This window comes from Equus caballus, chromosome 20 (assembly GCF_041296265.1).
Source record: "Equus caballus isolate H_3958 breed thoroughbred chromosome 20, TB-T2T, whole genome shotgun sequence".
Classification (NCBI taxonomy): Eukaryota; Metazoa; Chordata; class Mammalia; order Perissodactyla; family Equidae; genus Equus; species Equus caballus.
The window spans coordinates 44,195,185-44,216,696 of NC_091703.1; the positions used below are offsets into that span (position 1 = coordinate 44,195,185).

At 55.4% G+C, this 21,512-nt stretch overlaps 1 long non-coding RNA gene across 1 annotated transcript; it reads left to right on the plus strand.

Moving 5' to 3' along the window:
- Window positions 1–386: 386 nt before the first annotated feature.
- Window positions 387–7,275, plus strand: LOC111769323 (uncharacterized). Its single transcript, XR_011429745.1, has 3 exons — window positions 387–913; window positions 1,344–1,508; window positions 3,458–7,275. It is a non-coding gene; the product is annotated as an uncharacterized lncRNA (long non-coding RNA).
- Window positions 7,276–21,512: the final 14,237 nt, after the last annotated feature.

The window sequence follows — 21,512 nt, forward strand, 5'->3', positions numbered from 1 at the left end:
AAGCTCCGTTCTAGCGCTGAGACCTGTTTTTAAAGCCTCTACCTTCAGAGCATCTACAATCTAGTGGGAGGAGACAGACAAACCAGTCAGCAAGAAATATGGAGCATGGCAGATGGTGACAAATGCTACTGACAAAGCCTTAGCTGGGAGAGAGAGGAAGAGGTGTAGGAATCTGGAGAGAGATTATTCCAGGCAGAGGGACTAGCGAGCGGAGAGGTCCTGAGGCAGAAGTGCCCTGTCCTGCCTGCGGAACAGGGAGGCGGCCAGTGGGACTGGAGCAGAGGAGCGGGAGGGACGGGCAGAGAGGGAATCAGATCATCTAGGGTCTTGTAAGGACCTTTTTCTCTGAGTGAGGAGCTCAACCATTATAAGATTTTGAGCAGAAGAGGGACATGATCCGACTTGGGTTTTGAAAAGATAACTCTGGCTGCTCTGTTGAGACCAGACTGAGGGGGATGAGGGATGCAGAGGAACAAGTTAGGAGGTGTTGCAATATTCCAGGCAAGAGAAGATGGTGGCTTGGCACAGTTGGGGAATGGGGAGAGTAGCAGATTCTGGACATATTTTGAAGGCAAAGTAAATAAGATTGGCTGAGGTATTTGGATGGATGACAGAAAAAGAGAGTTGGAAATAACTCCAAGATTTTCTTCCCGAGCGACTGGAAAGATGAAGTTGCCCTTTTCTGAGGTGGAGAAGACTAAAAGGAGCAGGTCTAGGGGAAAAGATCAGAATTACAAAGTTGGACAAGTTGAGTTTGAGATGCCCGCTAGCCGTTCAGGTGGAAAGAGGAAACAGGATTTACAGGTCTGCCGATCAGGAGAGAGATTACGGTAGAGCTAAGAGAACACAAACAAAATCTCAAGTCTGCCGACTCCCAACAGAACTCTTTCCGCAGCCCGGAGAGGATTCTCCCGTGAGTTGGAGAAGTTAAATACCTGCGCTCAAAACCTAGAGCGCAAGAGAGGAAATACGGTAACCCTGTGCGCGCGCCCCCTGCCCCAGCCCGCCCACCGCCGGAGCTGGGGCAGGTCGGGGAGAGGGGCCGCGCCTGGAGGGGCCGGCTATCTGGGGGAACTTGGGCGAGGCCCAGGGGGCCGAGGGCTCCGCACGCATCAGGGGCGGAGCGGGGGGGGGTTGCTCGGGCTCGGGGGCGGATCTTCACTGAGGTCTGGGTTTCTTCTCCCGGCAACGGTCTTGACTCGTTTCCTTGAGCCACCGTCAGATATTTATTTAACCTCGCAGTTCAGCCTCCTAGGGGCCGGCTGGGAGGGATGGAGGCAGGGCGGGGGAAGGCTGGCGGAGATGGGGAGCGAAAGGGGAAACCTTTTCTTCTCTCTGCACAGGCCGCGGCTACCTCGCCCACTCGTGGAGTCCCACCCCGAGGCCCTAGACCTTCGGGGCTCAGCTAGCCCCTTGGATTCCAAGGGAAATCAGGAATCACGGCAGTCCACTCCATCGATTTAAGAACGAGGAAACCAGGGGAGGTGTAACTTGTCCAAGGTCCTACAGTGAGTCTCAGGCAGTGCCAGCCTGCCAGTCTCTGGGGTCCCCCATTCCTTGCCCGTGAAATGAGCACCTGAGGCCCCGCGGTGCCAGGGAGTCGAGAGCCCTGAGTTCTGTGCGCAGCCCCAACGTTTCCCAGTCTTGTGACTTGGACTAGACACTTCACCTCTCCGTTCCTCCGTTTCTTGGTCTGTAAAAAGGGGAATCATCACTCTCACCCCACCTTCCTTGTCTTGTTGAGGGACAAATAAGTTTTCTAAAATACCAGCTACCACTTGCCGAGCCCAGGAAGGCTGGCACTGTCCTGGGCGCCTTGCACGGGGCCTTGTGTCCTCCCAGCTTTGTACACCCCGCCGCCTGTCTAGCCAGCGAGGAGGAGGGGTTAGGGGGAGGGGCGAGAGGAGGTCAGAATCCAGCTCTCAGGTCAGAAAGGACCCCTCCCACCCCCGGCCCCCACCACTGGGCCAGGGGTCAGTACTAGGGGCACTGGGGGAGGGGAAGCTGGGGGCCAGGGGGAGCGGAAGTCCCCGCTCCGAGGCCCCACTTCCCCTCCCCCCGGCCGGCCCGGGGCAGGTGAAGTGGGGACCGGGCTCCGCTCCAGGTGGCGGGGCAGCGACGGGGGTGGGGAAAGCAACAATAGCACTTTTATTTGGGACTGTTTGGTTCTGAGCGGGTGGGCGGAGGAGGAGGAGGCCGACGGGGCTGCGGGGGAGGGGGGTGGTCAGCGGCATCTGGCTACACACCTGCTCCTGCTTAACCCTGTGCGCGCTGGGGCCGGGCGCTCGGGTGGAAGGCTGGCAGAGCGCAGAGGGCGAGCCCCAGGCAGGGTAGCGCGCGGCTGCCCGGGTGGCCAGCCTCCCGGGTCCCTGGGCGGGCCTGGCGGGCTCGGGGCGTTGGGGAATGGGGATCCCTGGCGGGACAGTGGGGAAGTCCCCGTACCCTTGGCTGCCCCTCGACCTGCTCTGGCCTTTTGGGCGCAGCCCGCGCCTCCAGAGTCCGCCTCCAGTGCGCCAGCGCGGCTCAGGCGGGAGAGGGAAGGCGAGGGGTGGCTCCAGGGCCTCGGCACGGATTCCCCGCCGCCCTCCGGCTGTTCCGGGAAGCCGGCCTTCCGGAGGCGGCGCGGCGGCCACGGCCATGCCAAGGGCGCGGGGCGCGGGCCAGGCCCAGCGGGCGGCCGCGGGGCGGGAGAGCCAGCGCCGGGCGCGCCCTCTCGCGCTGAACGCTTCCTGGCGCGGCGCTGCAGGTGAGCCGGGCGCCCCGCGCACCCGCCCCGGCCCGGGCTCCGCGGGCGCTCCCTGCCGGCCGGGCCCCCGGGCTGCGGAGCCGCGCTGCACCTGCGCGCCGGGCCCCCGCACGCGCACCCTCCCACCCGGCGCTGGCGCGCTCGCCGGCCCGCGGCACAATCGGAGCTTGTTTGTGGGCGGAGGAGCCGCGCCGGGTGCGGCGGCCCCGCGCCAGCCCACTGATCCCATAAAATATTATTTGTGTTTAAAAATTCCAGTAATTGGCTATGCAGCCGCTTTTTCCGAGCCCCGTGCCAAGCGCAGTAAAATCGCAGTCCGGCTGGGGTTATTTTCATCATGCAAATTCCCATTTCTGTAAACAGGGTTAGAGCCCCTGGAAGAGGCCGCGCTGGACGGAGAGAAGTTAAAAAGAGAGGCATGTGCTCTGGAGTCTGGGAGTTGGTCAGACTGGGTCTCCATTCCTCCGATGACCTGAGTAACCTGGGGAGAGTTACTCAGATACTCCATGCGCGCGCGCGCGCGCGCGCACACACACACACACACACACACACACACACGCACGCATCGCTGTGCCTTGAAGACCAGTGCCTGGACTCTGCTGACTGCATAAAATCCTGTTTCCTTAACTTTCCCTTCCCGTTTCTCATCTGAATAACTTACATCATCAAGTCATGGAGTCCTAATTCTTTTCTCCTTTTTCTTTTGGTCAGGAGCAGACGCGCTCAGAGAGGGGAAGAGACTTGCCCAAGGTCACATAGCAAGTTTGAGCCAGAGCCCAGGCCAGCACACAGATTGCCTGAGTGCCCTGCCATCAGGGCCCCTGTAGGGCTTGGAAGAGGAAGAGGCTGATGCAGGTGCCCAGTGCGACCAGCACAGAGAGCCCCCGGGACCTGGCTCTAGGATGCTGACTGTGGGCAGGTTAACTGGGGGAAGACCCGCTGCCTCTCCAGGCATGTACACTTCCTGTCTCTCAGGAGCCTGACGCCTGGAGAGGAGGAGGGAGTCGCTGCCAGGGCTCTGGAAACCCTGAGTAATGGACAGGGGGGCCTCTGCCAGCTCCACCCGGGGATGGCAGCTGCCCCCAGCAGGGAGCACCAACCACACACGTGGGAGGAACAGATTGCTTAGACAGATGCAGAAAGGCAGCCCAGATTCTGAAACCGGTGGGAGAATTGGGGCTCAGAAAAAACTAAATAATAGTATATTATTCATAATATAATATTTTATTATGTATAATATATTATTACTACATTGTATTGAGCCCTTAGGATGTGCCAGGCACTACTTCACAATGTCTCGTGTAATCCCCACAGCAAGCCTAGGAGGTGGATATTAATATTATACCCACTTTCCAGATGAAGATACTGAGGCTTCAGGAGGTTCAGTCCCTTGCCCAAGGTTGCCAGGAAGGAAAGCTCACAAAAGAGGGTTTTTTTGGGGACTGGAAGACCTCTAGGTTTCCTTCTTCTTTCCTAACCCCAAGTTTTCATACCAGCCCAGGCTTCCTCCTGCCTCCTCCCGGATCTGCAGGCCGCCTTCCCCTCCTCCTCCCTCCTCCTGTTCTCAGTCTTCCCCATCGCCTCCCCTTCTTCAAACCCTCGGCCCCTAAGGCTCAGAGGCTGAAGACACAGGGATAGACTCTCCCTGACGCTGCACTTGGACCGCTAGCTGAGGAAGGTTAAAGAAAGCAGGTTTTGCAGCTCTTTGCATAACAACAAGAAAAATTCTTTTCCCAAGAAAAGTGGTGTGCGCTCAGCAGTGCCTCCTCCATGCACCTCTGAACACCCACCGCCCAAGACCAGGAGTCCCGGTTGTGGTTCAAGAGAAGGAAGGCATTTCTAGTGGTTCAAGCTTATTCGACAGCAGAGTGGGCAGCCTCTTGGGGCTCTGGGCCTCCCGTCACTGCAGATGTCTCAGCACAGGCGGGAGGTCCCCTGTCCGATGGTGGTGCCAAAGAAATTCCTGGATTCCCTTTCTCTTACTTGCTGAGAAATCAATTCCAGCCCTGGGATTCCAGCTACATTACCGCAAAAACATCGGTCCTACTTGTAATCAAATTGGATTCAGAGTTAGTGTGTACGTTTCTCGTCCATCTCTGAATAGAAATCTATCAAGGTGGCTGATGTCAAGGGGAGGAGAAAGGACCCCTAGCTCTGTCAGGCGGGAGGACAGCGGCCTGGGGTGGGAAGGGATACATTGTGGTGGTAATCTTGGGGTGGGCAGGGGGTTGAGAAAGGAAGGAAGACATGGAAAATGGCATCTGGTGGATTGTGGGGGCGCCTGCAGCAGAGGACTCTAGCATGGGGAAGCATTAGAGAAAGCCTGTTCCCAGAGTTCCAGGGGCCAAGCAGGGTCCCCAGGGGTCTCTCCCCCGTGGGGTTCATCCCAGCCTTCTAGATTTCCTGTCTTCAGCCTTGCTTCCCGCTCAAGCAGGGCCTTGAGAGGGTTATGTTCAGGCGAGGAGCCCTCTTCCTCCAGCCCTGCACAGCCTGGACATGGGTCTTTGGGCCCAGAGGTGTGTGAAGGATGCCTCCTCCTGCCTATGTCTCTGCCTAACGCCGGGTCCCAGCACCCTCCTTCCCAGAGCCTGTCACAAGAATTAAGAAGTGGAGCGACGGCCTCATCCCTCAGGGAAGGAAAGAGCTCCCCAAGTGAACCAAGGGCTCTCTCTGTGAGGCCTTCCGTGGCACAGGATCGGGGGGAGATTGGGGTGCAGTGGTCGTCCGGGGAGCCCTCCCAGGCCAGGCTTGGTGAAGCTACCGTGGCTTCTCAGGGTGTAGACCCATGACTATGATGTCACATGGGATTTGGAGGCATGGCTGGCACCTTGAGCTCATTTCTTTTGGGACCTTGAAGGACTGAGACAGGAGGGCCTCGTGCCCTCATGTCCCCACCCTGAAACCTCCTTTCCCCCATATGCTGCTCAGGCAAACATACCCCTCCCCCACTTCTCCTACCCAAGATATGAATGATCCTTTCCCCCTTAGTATTACCATCACCGCCCTCAAACCCCGGTCCATAACCAGTTGCAATATGTCAACCTAATTTGAACCTGATTCAAATAAGCCGAAAGGAAGATATATTTGTGATACAATTGAAAATTTGGACACTGACTGGATATTTGTTGATTTAAAGACAATTTTTTAATAATGCTCTTTTTTTAGAACAGTTTTAGATTTATAGCAAAATTAAGAAAATAGTGCAGAAAGTTCCCACATACCATCCCTCCCCACCCAGTTTCCCCTATTATTAATATCTTCCATTTGTATAGATACATTTGACACAATTAATGAACCAATTTTGATACATTATTGTTAACTAAAGGCCATAGTTTACTGAAATTTCCTTAGTTTTTACTTAGTACCCTTTTTCTGCGCCAGGATCCCCTCCAGGATCCCACATTACATTTAGTTATCCTGTCTCTTCAGGCTCTTCTCGGCTGGGACAGTTTCTTAGACTTTCCTTATTTTCGATGACCTTGGCAGTTTCGAGAAGTACCGGTCAGATATTTTGTAGAACGTCCCTCTATTGGAATTTGATGTTTTTCTCATGGTTAGACTGGGGTTTGGGGTTTGGGAGAGGAAGATCACAGAGGTAAAGAGCCATTCTCATCACATCCTGTCAGGGGTGCATAGTATCGGCATGATGTGTGACTGTTGACATTGACCTTGATCACCGGCCTGAGGTGGTGGTGGTCAGGTTCTCCACTGTAGTTACTCTTTCCCTCACTTTCCATCTTCTTTGGAAGGAAGTCACTATGGCCAGCCCACACTGAAGGGGTGGAAGCTATGCTGCCCGCTCCCCATTGAGGGCGGAGTATCTACATAAGTTATTTAGAATTCTTCTGCACGAGAGGTTTCTCTCTTCTCCCTCATTTATTTATTTATTCAATTATTTATACCAGCATGAACTCTGGGATATTTATTTTATACTTTGGGTAATAATCCCATACTACCATATTTATTTTGTTGCTCAGTTGTTCTAACTTTGGCCAGTGGAGCTATGTCAGTTGGCTCGTGTGTCCCTTTGACATAACCCCACCAGTGTGGGATTTTTGTTTTCCCTTTGTTTAGCACTTCCATACTTTCTGGCCCTGTAAGACACTCCAAGTTCATCTGGCATATTTCCTGCCCAGTCCTGGAGTCAGCCATTTCTCCAAGGAGCCCTGGTTTGTTTTCCTGGAGAATGGTTCTGGAAGCCTAGATCTGGGTGCTGGGTATGCTCCTTGCTAGTGGGGTTAAAGATTTAATTTTAACTTTTTACATGATAATGGTATTGAAGTTATTTTTTAAAAGAGTCTTTATCTTTTTTTAGATACCTATAGAATATTTATGGCTGAAATGATATGTCTGCGATTTGCTTCAAAATAATATGGGAAGAGATGGGACAAGATTGGCCATGCATTGCGCATTGTTGAGGCTGGGTGATGGAATACACAGGGGCTCTTTATAGTGTTCTGTCTACTTAGTATATGTTTGAAATGTCTGGAGTAAAAATTTTAAAATAATAAATCAAAACTCAGTCCCAATCACCTCCTCTAGAAGCCCTTCTTGGTGACACTCTCTGGCCTGGCGTCTGCCCCTTCCTCCTGCTGGGTGTTTCCATCCTTTCCGCGCTGGAGCGCTGCTCTATAGGTGTCCTGGCCTCAGCTCACTGCCTGCCTGAGGACGGGGTGTCTCCTTGGAGCGGTGCACCACTGCAGGAGTCTGCAGGGGCTCCGCACCAGAGAGGGAGAGCAGCCCCCCCTAGCCGTGCCCAGGTGCTGCGGTGTGGCAGGCCCCATGCCAGGCACCTTCACAGGTACAGTCCCAGCAAGTGGGCATCATTCTTACTCTGAGTTTATGGATGAGGAAACTGAGGCTAAGAGAACCATTGAGTGCCCCTGACTGGGCAGCTTCCGACCCTTCTGAGCCCACCCTAGGGAGAAGGGATCCAGGGTGCTAAATGTCTCCATCTGCCCTTCCACACCCACTCTCCAACCTTCTCCCCCCGCCTGTGCGCCCAGAGCCTGACCCTCTGGACTGCATCACTCAGCTCTCCGTCTTCTGGCTCCCCGTTGGGTTTGGCCAATGCAGGCACCGTCAGAGGGCCAGAGGGTGGAAGAGAGAAGTGGGGGTGTTTGTTCCCTCAGTGTCCCGGCAGCCTTTCCTACAGCTCCAGCACTCACTGACTTAGGGAACCACCACCTCCCCTGCCCTTTCAGGCCCAGGTGCTAACAGCTTCACAGTCGCATTCGCATTGTCAGCATCTGCATTCACATCCCTCATTGATTCCCTGTATTAGATGCTCCTCAGCCCTCCAGAGTGGAACCCTGTTGACACACCTGGTCCCACTGAAGAAGGCCGGACGCACCGCACTGGCCCCTGTGCACGGAGGAGACAAGAAGGGTCCAGAGCCCAGGCTTGGAGCAGGGGGATCTTTGGTTTAGGGCTGAGGCCTTTTAATTAAATAAATGTGCTGGGGATTTTCTTCCCTTTTCTACGTTGCTGCCCCCAGGGATCCTTCTGTCACTAAACCTCTGTATATTCCCCTTTCTCCCTCTCTCTGCCCCATTTCCAATCTCTGTCTGCTCAAGCATCTGTCTCAGCCTTTGTCATTTTGGCCTCTCAGTATCAGCCCTTTTCTTAGTGTCTTTGTGGACTTCCCTGCCTCTGGTGGCCTCATCTGTCTGTCTGTCTGTCTCTCCCTCCGTGCCCGGCTCCACCTCTTCGGCTCTGCTTCTATCTGCTCCATCTCTGTCTACCAGTGTCTTCTCCTTCTTAATCTCTCTGTTCCCACCCTTCTGCCCCTATTTTGTTCTGTCTGTTTCTGCCCCTCTTGCTGTCTCTCTTGTCCCTCAGGCCTGCCTCTGCCCAGGGGTCTCTTCCTGGCCTGAACAGAAGAGGCTGGATCAGGCAGGATCCCAACGGATTCACCCCCAGTTGGTTCAAATGACGAGACTTAAAGAAAGGGATCTTCCATTTAAGAGTTAAGAGGAGGAGCTGAGAATGTTGAGGCATGGAGACTACAGCATGGAAGGCCATTACCACCCCAGGTCTGGGGTCAGGGAGGAAAAAAGTGCCGGATGAGTCCAGTGCAGGCTGCAGTCCTGGAGGAGGGGCTGCCCGGCAGGAGCTGAGTCCTGGAGAGATGCAGCCACACCAGAGACCTGGGGCTGGGTCTCTCCTCCCTCTCCCAGAGCCCTGCTGGCTGCTCCCATTGGCCGAAACCAGCAGGAGGCCAGAGGGCTCGGCCTCCCTGGCACAGAGCAGAGAAGGTGGGGAGTAGGCCTGGCTGGGGTGAGGCACAAACAGGATAGCCAGCATATTGGGCGCCCTCCAGAGTCCTGGCTGAGCAAACCGTTGGGTCACCAACCTCCAGAGTAGGCTCCTCGGCCCCTGCGAAGCCCTCCATAGACCCCGTGTCTGAGGAGCTGAGGTGGAGGCCTTGGCCCTGCTCTTTACTGGCAAGGCCATACATCCCTCAAAGTTCAAGCGAGGGGATGCTGTGACCATCTGTCCCCCTGCTCCCAGGCAATCCCTGCTAGTGTATCAGTTAGAGTTAGGATTTTGCAAGTGTCAGAAAGTCCAAGATAACAGTTGCTTGTAAAAGATAAAAGTTAATTTCTCTGACACCTACAGAAATCCCATATATAGGAAGCTCGGAGTCAGGTGGGTGGGTTCACAAGATCATTAGAAATCCAGGCTCCTTCTGTTCTCTTCTTCTGTCTTCCTTAATACATAGCTTCCATTTCATGATCCAAAAGGGCTGCTCAAGCTACAGCCATCACACCCTCATTTCAGTGAGCAGCAAAAAGGATCCTCAAAGAAGGATTCTCCTTCTATTTCAGAAGATTTCTGGAAGCCCCACACACTTTCATGACATATCATGAGCCAGGACCCTGTCTCATGGCCACACCAAGCTGCAGAAGAGACTGGGAAATATAGTCCTTATCTGAGTGGGAACAGGTGCAATAAAGGAATTGATGATTCTATTACTAAGGGAGAGGATGAGAATAGATATTGGAGTCAATTACCAGCAGCTTCTGCCATAGTGGGAATGGTTGGTGCTGCAGGATTTGGAGATGCTGCGGAAACCGGGAGAGGGTGCATGTAGCAAAGTTGAAGGAAAAAGAAGAAACACAATTCAACCTCTCACCCCTCATTTGCTCTCTTCAGGGGACCTCCCCCCAGAGGTCTTCCCTCAGCTGCAGCCAAGTGAGCTTTCCTTCCTGCTGGCACTCAGTTCTCACCGACATGCTCTGCCGAAGCCACCCACTGTGGCCAAGACCCTCAGTCATTTTTCCGTCCTTACCTTCCTCCACTTCTCGGCAGCCTTTGACGTGATGGCGGCACCTTCCCCTTGAAACCTCCTCCTCTCCCGAACCTCCCATCACCCTCTCCTCGCCCCCTCCCCCCGCAGGCTCAGTCACTCCTTACTTGCTGTCGCTGGCCTCTCTTTAACTCTAAATGGTGGGCTTCCTCCTTCCCAGGCTGGACCCCTTTTCTCTTCCATGTACACACTTTTCCCAGGTGGTCTCGTCCCAGACCACGGATTCAGAGATTCTCTTGCTTAAGGCCTAAAATTTTATCTCCAGCCCGAACTTTCCCTCCTGATTCATTTCTCCAACTGTTCCGCTCCCATCCTCACGGACATCTCCGGTGTAAGAGAACCAGGACAGAGTTCTGGTGTTCCTCCCCACACCTCCTCCCTCAGGCTTTCCCACTCAGGAAGCGCTTCTCACATCCTCCAAAACACTCAAGCCCACGGCTTAGGCGTCCTCTGGTCTCTCCCTTCTCCCCTCCTGTCCAGCCCATCAGCCAGCCCTGCTTGGTCAAACCCATCTTATCTCACCACTTTCACTGCCACCAGCTGAGGCCAGTCCATCTCCCCTCCAGCCTGACGCCTGCTCTGCCCCCACTGGTCCCCTGCTCCCACCGGTATCTTCACCCATCGCTTCTTCTCAGAGCATCAGGGACACTCTTGGAGCATTAATCAGAAGGTGTCACTCTTCTCTTCCCAATGACCCCCAACTGCACTTACAAGAAAATCGCAGTACCTCACAGTGGCCAACATTGTCCTACATACACATCGTGGCCTTTCGTTGGCCTCTTCCACTGATCTCTCCCACTCTCCCCTCATTCCCTGTGCTCTTGCCTCACCACTGTTCTCTTTTTCTTTTTCTTTTTTGTCCGTTCTGCAAACAGGCTAAGATCTTTCCTGCCCTGTTACCTCTGCGCCATCCGTCCCTTCTGCCTGGTCTGCTCCTCCCCAGTTCCTCCTTGTCCTGCAGGTTCGACCTCCTCGCCATGCTCTTGGGTAACTGTCCATTTGAGCCTCTTGTTGATTTTCTTGCAGTTCTTTTGCCATTGCTTTATGTGTCCATTGACTTTCTTTTTGTCTGTGTTTCTCCACCAAGTGGAAGCACCAGGAGGGCAGGAAATGTGGCTATCAACACAATTGGTCCAGCATAGTCCTTGGCACATCCAAAGTGTTCAAAAATTCTGTTTTGGATCCATAAATGAATCCGTCTCTGTCCTCCATCGTGCCTAACTCCTGGCCAAGGCAACCACTGGAACTCAGCAAAGATACTGCTGACCATTTAGTTCCCACCTTGATCCATTCCCAAACATTTCCAGAGTTTTTCCGAGGCCTCAGCACCAGGGATTTCTTTGAGCCTGCTCTAGGCTGCCTGCCATCTGGCCAGCTCTGCCTTCTCTCTCCCTCCTGCTCTCCCCAGGGCACACCCTCACCCACCACACACACAGGTGCTCACTCACCAACAAGCCTGGAATAAAGCATCATTTATAAAGCACCTACTAGGTGCCAGGCATGGATAGTTCTCACAACCAACTCCAGTGGATAGATTAGAAAAAGATGGATTCTTTTCCAAATAAAAAGACACGGCCCAAAGAGGTTAAATAATTTGCCCATGACCACACTAGTGGATGGTAAAACTGGATTCAAATCCAGGGCGATCTGGTTTACTTCCACTGCACGAAGCTGGCAGGTGGGGCTGTGAGAAGGTTCTGAAGCCCTCCCTCCCAGTAGCACACTCAGGCCCGCCCCCCCCCCCCCCCACACACACACCGTGTCTCGCCCCCAGCCATGGGGTCCCACCAGGAGCAGGAAGTAAGGAAATGGGACCCTGAAGGGTGGAAATTCCGGGAGAGTAAGGTCAAGGTGATGGTGCAGGGGTATGGGGTTTGCTCTGGGGCAGGGACAGAGCTCTGGCTTCAGGGGGCACATGAAAGGAGGGGGTGGGAAAGGAAAATATGGGCAGAGAGGTTCCCCGGGAGGCTGAAGCACCCCAAACTCTCGATGCTTCTGCCTCCTTGCCTTGCCTATCACCCAGCTCTGCTCAAGAGATTTGAGATTTCCCCTCGGGCAGGGGAGGGAGGGGACCCGTAGCCCCCCCACGGCCCACTTGATAGGCAAAGGGTTAGCTGGAGCCCTGGAGCCAAGGAGAGAGGAGAAGGGGCAGGCTGGATGGAGGAGGTTCTCTCCATCTTTGGGAAAGACGGTGAGAGAGAGAGGTGAGGGGGCTCTGCAGCCAGGAAGGAGGGAGCAGCAGGGCAAGAAGCCCGGGCTAGGGGAGGCACAGCTCCTCTGCCTCACGGATGAGGAGGGGACCTGGCAAGAGAGAGCAGGGCCAAGCGGCAGCAGAAGTTCCCCCCAGCCCAGTTCTGCCCGGCCTGGGAAGGGAAGTGGGGAGGGGCCCTGCTACCAGGAGACCCTCTGCACTGCCAGCTTTGTGCAGCAGACAAGCCCTCTCTAATCTGCTGCCTCCAGCTCCCAGGCCTGCTAGGATTCACCGCCCTCCTTGGGCCTCAGGCCTATGGGATGGGGACAGTAGGAGGTGTGGGAGCCTCCCCACGGGCCACTCCGAGGGTCAGCTGGGGCTGGTGGCAAACTCTTGCCCCAATTTCCGACCCTGGGAGAGGAGCGCCCAGGATCAAAGGGTGAGGTCAGGCTGGTCCCTGGTATCCCTGAGACCTTTTCGGGCTGCTAGACCTGTGCCCTGCCCAGTGGGTGGATCTACCATCCGGCCCACACTCGCTCTGTGCCCCTCTCTCCTTCCCTTTTCAGCACCCTCTTCCCATATGCATGAGGGGAAAGGTGGGGGACACTGGACTGAGAAAAACTCAGTTTAAATCCGGACCTTGCTTCTCGTGGCTGTGTGGCCTCAAGCAAGTCGCTTAGCCTCTCAGAGCCTCAGTTTCCCTGTCTTTAAAATGTTGTCTCTAAAAATCATAGATGTAGGAGCTAGACAGAGCTCATGACCTCTTGTGAAGACGGAGTGACAGGATATCTGGGAAGCCAAAAGCACCTCACAGACATTCTCCACAGGGCTCTTTTCCAGGGAGGGGAAGCCCTGCCGGCTTCCTGGAGGAGGTGGCTGGGTGGGTCGGTGGCCGCTGAGGGGCCAGTAGGGGTCGCTGTGAGTGCGCAGGCCCATCGGGATCCCTTTGGCGCTGTGGGAAGAGGGGTGTCTGGTCTTGAGAGGACAGAGTAGAGCCTATGAGCTAACACCCACCCTCCACAAACACGCACCTCCCACCCTACCTCTGGTCCCTCACGGCCCAGGGCAAGACTTGGGCCGCAGCTCCCGGGTCTCCCGGCAAGGACCCCCCTGACCCACCCCAGGGAGGGCTGGCCTTCCCTTGGGGGGCCGGGGCCGAGAAGGGGCGCGTCAACTGGGCAAATTAACACGTAGGCAAACACCCCGGCACCTGGAGAAACAGGAGCCGGGCCGGGGCGGGCGGCCAGGGCCCTGGAAGTCGGGCCGAGCGCAGCGATAATTCACGGGCCGCGGCCGCCGCCCGCCCGCCCCCGCCTCCGGCCTCCGGTTTCAAAGGCGCACAAACAGCGCTCTGTGCCGCCGGCTCCCCGCTAAATCTTCCTGTCTTCGACTGCTCGTAACCCGAGCCCGCGAGGACCCTCCCTCGGAGGCCAGAAGGGTACTGCAGAGGAGGGAGGAGGGAGGAGGGAGGAGAGGGGGGAGGAGGGAGGGGAGGGGGGAGGAGGGGCGGGGGGAGTAGGATTCTGGCCACTTCCGCCTGGGCCTCAGCCCGCACCCATGCTGTCTGGATTGGCCGGCCTCTGGGCCCCCACCTCCCGCCAGCTGCCCCCTTCTCTCCGCTTTGCGGGGATCTCTGTGGGGCGGATGCTGCTTTAGAGGAAGGCTTAGCTGTCACCTGCACCGCAGCTTTAGAGTGTGTTTGTGATTCTAGATGCTTTTGAGCATGAGTGTGTGTGTGAGTGGGGATGGGGGAGGCCGTTGTGAGCTCACACCTCAGCATGTGGAAAAGTCATTTTCCAGCTTGACTCGGGAGCAGACAGAGCTGGGAGGCGAGGGAGTCCCCTCCACCTCCTCTGACCCCCAGGGGACAGTCGAGTCACCGGAGGAGCCTCCCACAGCCACTCCCAGCCTGAGACAGCACTGCTGCACCCAGAGTCCTCCTCCACAGCTCTTCTGACAATGACAAGGAGTGTGGCCTTGCAGGAGCAACCGGGGGCCAGAGCCAGAGCCCCATCCCCTCTTCGGGGTTTCACCTGGAGAGCCTGCAGGGTGGCCCCTTTGGGGTTTTCAGTGGGGGTTCTGCTTCAAGCCAAGGGTGGAGTGGATCTCAGAACCCCCGGGGAGCTGGAGGCTTCCAGGACTGGCAGAGGGCGTTTACTTAAGAAGGTGGGGGGGGGGGCGGCAAGGTTTAGAGCAGAGGTGAAGGGCAGGGCCAGGGCTGCAGTTGAATCAGGGCTAAGAGGGCAACAGTGAGATCTGAGGGTCAGGAAACAGATTTGGAGGGGTTAGTGTAGCAGCAGGCCTACAGTGAGGGGGGGCCACAAGTTAGGACTCAGATAGGGACACGTGTGGGGACAAGGCATAATGGGAAGTCCAGAGTTCGTTCATGCCCTATCGATCAACAGTTACGGATGGAGCCCCTCCCAGATGCCAGGCACTGTTCTACTTGCTGAAAGTTTACGGCAGGGCGCAAAACACAAAACTCTGCCCCCTCCAAGGTCAATGTGCCCGTGGTGGGGCAGATAATAAAATTAAAAAGTGGGCAAATCCTGTGTGAGATGGTGGTAAATGCTATAGGGACAAGGCTGGGAAGAGGGATAGGGAGTGACGGCCCCGTATTACGATTTTTAATATGGCCTCCCTGAGAAGGTGACATCTGTGTCAAAACCTCAAGGAGATAGGGAAGCCAGCAAGCAGCTATCTCGGTGAAGAGCATTCTAGGCAGAGGGAACAGCAAATGCACAATGTCCGCCAGGTAAGTCTGCCGGCATGTTCAGCTCAAGGAACAGCAGAGACTGGTGTGGCTGCAGGGCTGAGGAAGAGGGGAGGGCGTAGGAGGGGAGGAGGCCAGTATGGTGACGGGCTGGGGTTAGGGGTAGAAGCAGAGTCAGGGTCTGTAGTGGCTCTGTCTTCTCCCTCTGAGTAATGGGGAGACCGAATGCGTGTAGGCAGAGGCTGGCGTGGAGGAAGGAGAGAGTGAGGAGACCACGGTGGGGGCAAATGATGCAGGGGGGCCCCTGGGAGCTCCAGGCCAGGAAAGCCTCTGGTTGGGCTGGGGCATCTGACTTCAGAACCTCTCCTGGTCTTCTCCAATGTCACTTCCCTTGGAGCTTGTCTTCAAGAACTTTGTCATCCCCCCCTCATTTGTTTGCTAATAAAAAGATGGGAGGGGGGCCTGCCTGCCTGCCTGCCTGCCTCCTCGGATCGCCAGCCTTCTCCCTCCCTTCTCTCTGCCTCTCCTCTCCCTTTCTCTCCCCGAGAGCTGATGCAGTTAATTGGAGCGTCTTGAAAGTGCACATTAACACACAGAGAGCCAAGGAGACATCTTGGCAGCGAAATATCATTATCACTTCTTGAGCTCCAGCCAAAATCCCCTCGCGGTCAAAACACAATTCTTTAAACTAAACAATTAAAGATTTGTGCAAGTGTGGCTGCCATGAGGTATCAGGCTGGGAGCGGCCGCCCCTGCCAGTGTCAGCAGAAGTTAGCAACCTGCTCCGCGCTCAGAGCCAGGTGACTGCTAAGCGACTCTGGGAGGGAAGATAAACAGCAGGCCCACTGCAGATGCCTGGCTGCCAGGAACAATCTGGCCCCATCCCCAAAGCCAGATAGTCACAGGTTTAAGACCCCCAAAGGAAACATGGCAGCCCATCCAGGTCACCCTCGCCCCTCATGGGGAGTTAGGGTTCGACATAGACTTTATAGTTATTCTGGACTCAGACAGCAAGGGGCTCAGTCCCTTCCAGAACCCCTAGGATTCTGAAATGCCAGACCTCCGACCCTTTTTATTCCCTGCTCCTACCAGCCCACCTTCAGAAGCCCCATGCCCTGGAATGAGAGTCAGTGAGCACCACAACACCCCCTGTGGCTGGGGCTGTGGGTCTCTTCAGTCTGGGTCTCAGGGTTTGAAGGGGGTGCTCAAGGTCACAAGGCTAAGTTCCTCTGATTCTTGGCGCCCTGTGCCGTCCGCTGTATCACAGAGCCCGCTCCCTCCTTCCTAGAGCCCAGGCTCACGCCGGCCCCCTCTAGCTCAGCGCTCTGACGCTAGTCACACACAGGGCCATGCAGATGGCTGAGTTTGGAGCAGAGAGATGCTGGGGCCGCCCCTCCAGCCCGTCCCCAGATGTGTAGTTCCCACCCTCTCCAGACCTCAGGGAGGACCCCACGTATGCTCATGGGGCGAAATCTGGACTACAGATCTCACCGATGTGTCACAGAGTAACTGTGGGGATCTCAAGCAAGTGCCTGCCTCTCTCTGGGCTTCCATGCTCATGTCTATACCGTAGGATTTGAGCTTGAAAAGTTCCTCTTGTGTTGTGCATTTCAGCAAACCAATTCAGTCCGACATTTGCCATGCCCTGGGCAAGGAGAGTCGGGAAGTCCAGGGACGGTCCCTCTATCTAGAGCTTTTTTTATGAGATAGATGTCTCTCTGTCTAGACTGCCAGGGAGCCTTGAGCCTGGTAAAGCAAAAACTCTGGAGCCAGACAGCCTGGATTCAGTCCCAGATCCCCACTTACCACCTATGTGACCTTGAGCAAGATGCTTAACCGCTCTGTCCCTCAGTTTCCCCATCTGTAAAATGGGGTTAACAATAGTACCCACTTCTTAGGGTTGACATGAAAGTGAAATTAAAAAAAAAATGGGCCAGCCCCACTTGAGTGGTTAAGTTCGTGCACTCGGCTTTGGCGGCCCAGGGTTTCACTGGTTCAGATCCTGGGCAAGGACATGGCACCGCTCATCAGGCCATGCTGAGGTGGTGTCCCACATGCCAAAACTAGAAGGACCCACAACTAAAAGACTATATACAACTATGTACTGGGGGGGGAGGGGGGTAGGGAGAAAAAGCAGGGAAAAAAAGTGAAATGAGCTAAAATATGGAAAACAGAATAATGCCTGGTTCGTGGAAAGCACTCAGTGACTAGTAGCTGTTCTTATTGCTGTGGCTTCTCCAGTGGGAAAGCGTGGCAGCTTGTCCCTAAAGATGGCTTCTCAATTAACCACGCTTCCCCGCATTCATACTCTTGTGTAGACCCCTCTCGTATTAAATCTGGGACAGCCCAGGGTAACCAATAGAACATGGCAAAAGTGACACTGTGACTTCCAAGCCTAGGCCAGAGAGAGCTTTCCTGCCTGGGCCTCCTGACAGGTTCACTGTCAGGCACCGTGTGAGAAGTCCAGCTACCCTCAGCCCGCCGTGCTCTGAGGAAGCCCTGGCTGGCCAGTGGAGCAGCCACAAGGAGAGAGAAAAAGAGGTGCTTGGCCAAGCACCGGGCTGAGATGCTAGACCTGTGGGTGAAGAAGATGCCCTGGACATCCCGCCCAGTCCAGCCTTCAGATGCCCCCAGTCCCAGCTGCCACCTGATTGAACCCCATGAGAGACCCCAGCAAGAACCGCCCAGCGAAGCCCAGTCAGCCTGCAAAACTGTGACCGAGAAACAGTAATTCTCATTTTAAGCAACTGAGTTTGGGGGTGAGTCAGAGTGACTCAAGGACGGAAGGAACTTTGGTGATCCTAATCTGAATCAAATCCTAGTCAGATCATGATGTCACCCACCATCCCTTAGCCCCACAGTGGCTTCCCATCACATTCTGAATAAAATCCAACGTCCCCTCTTAGGCCTACCCACCCTTACAGGCTCTGTGCCCCACTCTCCCTCCCACCTCCTCTCCTGTCACTCTGCTCTTCCTTCCTCTGCTCCAAGTACTCTGGCCTCTGGTCATTCCTTGAATGTGCCAAATTGGCTCCTGCCTCAGGGCCTTGGCTAGTGCTGTCCCTCTGCTGGGAGTGCTTCCCCCCTTATTTTGTCACAGCTTATTCCTTCACTTTCCTCAGGTCCTTGATCAAATGTCACCTCTTTGAGGGCCTTTCTTGAAATAGGACCCTCCCCCCATCCTTTGAATATCCTTTTCCCTCCCTTTCTGCTGTATTTTTCCCCAGGCCCCTTGTTACCTGACTGTATGTCACACATTTCTTTGTGCCTTCGTCCACTGTCTCTCTCCCTCCACTGGAATGTGAGCTCCAGGAGAGGAGGGTTTTATTTGCGTGGTTGACCACTGAGCTCCAGGCCCAGACCTGTTCTTGACACATAGTAGGTCTTAATCCCCAATTGCAGGACACATGAAACTTCTCTGTCCCAGGTAAGGGAACTGAGGTCTGGAGATGAGACAGGGACTTGCCCAAGGCGACACGCCCACTGAGCCTGACCTGTCCCAGGGCTCTCTCTTCCCAGTCGCCCCCATCAGACCTGCATCCCCCGAAAGGCCTCGTCTCTCCTTTGCCCACCAGGCAGCAGCAGCCACTCCTGTCTGTCACTCAGGCAGGCAGATAGCCCTCAGATCTTCCAGTTGTTTCTATCACACAGTATTTACAATAAACTTTGTTTGAACTTTTGTCTAAGTGATAATAATAATAACACGATAATTATATGGAGTATAACGTACAGCCAGCTGTATTTAATTAAAGCTGTAATTTCACTAAGGGTTTCTGGAAACAGTAAACCACAGGAGTTGTACCACCCGTACCCTGATGTGGGGGTTACGTCTGCACGGGAGCAGGGTGACTGCAGCGGAGGCCCCAGAAGCCAGAGGCCGCCAACAGGGTCCAGCCTCTGGAGTCTGGGGCTCCCATCCTGGAGCCGTGCACAGGGTGGGTCTGCGGTGGCCTCAGGCCAAAGACTGAGTCTGGAAGGTCTCAGAACATGTGTGTGGATTTCTTCTGACCTTTGCTGGCTTGTGGAAGGTAGTTCTTTCAAGACTCCGGAATAGAGGGCTGAGGAGCCAAAAAGACACCACATAGGAGCAGGGAAGATGGCACGGAAGGCCAGAGGCCCAGGGTGTGGGACAAAGGGAGGGAGCTAGGGCCAGCTGCGGGGGGCAGGGCCAGCGTGGACTCTGTCGGCAACATGTTTCTTGGTGCACATCACGTGCCTGACACGGGGTTAAGGAGATGTGGGTTTTGCACGGCTGAGAGTCGGGCTGAGCAAGGAGACAGCCTTATTTATATGCCACCCTCAAGAGGTAGGCCTCCAAGGAGGACTGGACAGGCCAGTGGCTGTGAGCTCTGCCCCTGGGCCAGAGCATGCAGGCGGAAGTCCTGGCTCCACCCTGCTCAGCTGGGCTTGCCTTTCACCTCTCTGTGCCTCACTTTTTTCTTCTGTAAAATGGGGATACTAAGATCTACTTCTGAGGGCGATTATGAGGATTAAATGGGTGAATCTGTGTCACGTGCTTAGGACAACAGTAGAGGGCCTCAAGAAGTGTCAGCTAGTATTGTTGGATATTTCTGGGAGCACAGAAACAGGGGGAATCATTTTGACCTGGAAATAGGGGGGCCAACCATCCTGGCTTGGATGCACAACATTCTGTGCTAAAACCAGGACAGTCACAGGAAAACTGGACCGTTGGCCACTCCACCTGGAAAGCCAGAGCTGGGTCTTAGGGAGAAGATGATGTCTTAGCCAGGCACACGCTAAGGATGACGGGGACTTCGTTCAGCAGGAGGCAGAGAATGTATGGGAAAGTGTGGAACAAGGGATTCAGGCCAAGGTCAGTGGCGAGCTCCCTGTGTGACCCTGGGCTAGTCACATGCCTCCTTGGAGACTCAGTTGTCCTACCTGTAGTGCCCCTGACAGGGGACTGATTGCTCCCTGGGGCCCCTCGCATGTCCGCAAACAGAGGAGACTGGGGCTGCAGGAAGGGCCTGGTGGGAGCACCTCATGGGTCCCCCCGTGTGCCCCCAGCACGCATACATGCACACAAATGCACACACACGCACACACACATGCATACACAGAACGGTAGGACAAGGGTGAGGGGCTGGCCACACAGGATAAAGGAGACACTGCCACCTATCAAATCCCCTCTTTGGGGCCTGTGGTGGGGCCGGATCAGCAGGGTTAACTGCAGAGACGGTTTTAATTGTCTAAAGAGGCTTGCGGCTGGGGGTGGGGGTTGAGCGGGAAGATCTCTGAAGAGATGCAGAAATATTCCTGGGTAATAAAATATCCCCTTTTCAGTGTCAAAGTTAATGTTCCAGGCCTCAGGTAAAACCGGCTTCTTATCAGCCCGTGCTCTCTCCCTGGAGAAGACTGGGCGGCAAGCAGGGAAGGAGGAGGCCACCTGGCTCCCCTCACCCTCAGAGTGGGGGGGGTCAGTGGCCAGAGGAGGCTGAGCTCCTGTTGTGACCCCCCACAGTGTCCCCTGCACTAAGTGATCAGCCCAAGTGCAGGATGTGCCGCCTGGGTGTCAAGCTGGCCGGAGCTCTGTCCCCTCCTCCCTTTGCAGATACTCACGCATCCTGCCACCATCCCTGTCTCTCACTCACTGGCTCTTTCTCCTCCTTCTTTTCCCTCAGTGTTCTTTCCACCTGTCTGCCCCGATCCTCTTGCATGTGCCTGCATCTGTGACTGTGTTTGTGTCTGTCTGTCCTGCTGAGGTTCTGTCCTCTGAGGCCAGGACAAGAGGCAGGAGACCTTGTGCACTCCCTGGGAGCAACATGCATGCACTGCACACTTGTGCACCCCCGTGCAACTCTGCACAAGCAGGCATGGGTGGGCAGTGGCTTTGCCCCATGCCGGGGGCACCTTGCCAAACACGCCACCAAGAGCTGCCGCCTGCACCCCTGCCTGGGCACTGGGCCCCAAACATGCTGGCGTGTGCCGACGGCACAGCACAGTGACTCTGACAGGCCGCTGGTTTAAATATAGAGTTGTATGCACAAGACGGGGCTAATTTTAGCAGGAATGCACTGGAAACTTTCTAAGGGCTCTGTTCTCTAGCTGTCTCCCCTGTGCTCATCGCTCAGGGCTGGAACTAAACCTGCTAGTCCCCCATTCCTCACCTTCCCGCCCCTCCCCTCCCAGTCACCCCTCTCCCCAACTTAGGCCCCAATTGCTGGCCCTGCTCCTTGTCTTCTCTGTGCCCTGTTCCCAGGGGTCCGAGCCCACTCAGTTGGGCTCAGAGGTTCTAAACCCCCCACATCCCCTCACTTGCCCCAGTATCCTTGGCAATGCCAAGGCCAGTCAGGCCTGGGAATACGATCAGGCAAGCAAAATTTTCCTTCATCCTGCACCACCCCAGTGCTGTGTCCTGTTGGAGAAATACACCTGATTGACGCGCTGACACAGTCTGCCACTTGCTGAGCCATTGCTGTGTGCCAGGCACCGGGCTAAGTGCTTTATAAAGAGTCACTCATTGAATCCTCACAACCCTGAGGTAGGCATGAGTAATAGCCCCATTTTACAGACCAGGGCACTGAGGCCC